The sequence below is a fragment of the Monodelphis domestica genome, chromosome 1 (assembly GCF_027887165.1).
Source record: "Monodelphis domestica isolate mMonDom1 chromosome 1, mMonDom1.pri, whole genome shotgun sequence".
Classification (NCBI taxonomy): domain Eukaryota; kingdom Metazoa; phylum Chordata; class Mammalia; order Didelphimorphia; family Didelphidae; genus Monodelphis; species Monodelphis domestica.
Window position 1 is genome coordinate 332,095,813 of NC_077227.1, and position 1,845 is coordinate 332,097,657.

Below are 1,845 nucleotides of genomic sequence, written 5' to 3' on the forward strand. Positions count from 1 at the left end.
AGGAATCAAAGAAGAAGAGAGGGGAAAAAGAGATTTGATGATAAGAAGATAATTTACAATCAGTCAATTAATAAGCATTTATTAAACATATTATATTTGAGGTACTATGCTAATTGCTGGGATACAAAGAAAGGAAAAATACTGGTCTTCTGCTCAAAGCACTCAAATCTAATGGAAGAGATAGGAAGCAAATAAATAAATACGACAAGCCATATACAGGATAAATAAGAAATAATTAGCAGAGGGAAGGCACTAGAATTAAGAGGAGTTGTAAAAAAGTTCCTGTAGAAGGTAGAATTTTTTTTTTTAAACCCTTACCTTCTGTCTTGGAGTCAATAATGTGTATTGGCTCCAAGGCAGAAGAGTGGTAAGGGCTAGGCAATGGGGGTCAAGTGACTTGCCCAGGGTCACACAGCTGGGAAGTGTCTGAGGCCAGATTTGAACCTAGGACCTCCCATCTCTAGGCCTGGCTCTCAATCCACTGAACTACCCAGCTGCCCCCTAGAAGGTAGAATTTTAGCTGGGACATGAAAGAAACTAGGGAAGCCAGAAGGTAGAGAAGAAGGACAATATTCCAGGAACGAGAGATGGCTTGAGAAAATTTGTTCCTGGCATAGTAAGGTCATTTTCACTTGATCAAAGAGAACATGGGGGCAGGATGGTGTATGGTACAAAGAGAGAAAGAGAGAGAGAGAGAGAGAGAGAGAGAGAGAGAGAGAGAGAGAGAGAGAGAGAGAGAGAGAGAGAGAGAGTGGGGGGGGGTAGGGGGTTGTAAGGTGGGGAGAAGGGTGATTATGAAGGGCTCTGAATACCAAACCAAGGAAACCAAGGATTCTGTATTTGATCCTGGGGGTGATAGGGAGCCACTAGAGTTTATTAAATATAGGGCTGATCACCAAGTAGTAATGCCCTTTCCTTCCTTAGACTTGTCACTGCATTTTTCTTGCACCTCTCATGCACTTACATTTATCTGTCTATGTTTATTATCCCTTTCTACTAAGCTGTAAGCTCCAAAGCATATAGAACAGGACTGCATCTCACCTAAACTATGTATGTATCCTGTAGCATCTAGCAGAGTGCTTTGTCTGTTACAATTCATTTCAATAAGCATTTATTAAGTTCTTAAAATGTGCTCTGTGGCATAGAAGACATCTGGCCTGTAAGCCCTTAAGGGTTTACATGGTACATGTAAACTATGTACTCATATAAGGAGTACTTGCACATTTGACAGAGCTCATGTGATCCTGTATGATTCCTATCTATGTCCTTCCATAAATACTTCGTAGAAGATCAGCTCAAAGCACTCAAGGACTTGTCGGTGAGTGGTGACTTGGCAATGATTTCACATTTAGAGCACCAACTAGTAAGTTAATGCTTACAGGACAATCTTTTGTGATTCTTAGTATTCTCTGCCCCTTTGTGAAATTCCATCCTTGCAAAAGTAGAGGGGGGAGGGAGGGTTTGCCCAGGACTGAGACTAGTTAACAATTTTTAAAAATGTATTTGGGTACTTTGGTTAAAGAATTTATCACCAGTTGCGCTGGTCCTGGGGCAGCAATGTGTCTTCAGCCAGAGTGGAAATCGTTCCAACCACCTTGGTAGGAGCTGCCAAGACACGCTCTCTTTCCCAACCAAAAAAGAAAAACAGGAAATGCTTTGGTGCAAGTTCCTTATTTGTCTATGAATCTCACTCTTATGGCAACGCTGCGTGGATTGGGGTGTGTTTTTCGAAGGGGTTTAGAGCCTGAAGTTGGGCAGGGGCCGTGCATGGGGGCTACGGCTGGCACTTACTCCTAAGGGTATGGGTGTGAAGTGGAAGGACCCAGGCTGCCCCCCGCCGCTCAC

The 1,845-nt window shown here is 42.9% G+C and overlaps 1 protein-coding gene across 1 annotated transcript in view; it reads right to left on the reverse strand.

Moving 5' to 3' along the window:
* Positions 1-1,845, reverse strand: part of AK7 (adenylate kinase 7) — a 147,452-nt gene that overhangs the window by 145,389 nt on the left and 218 nt on the right. The gene's annotated exons all lie outside the window — the stretch shown is intronic.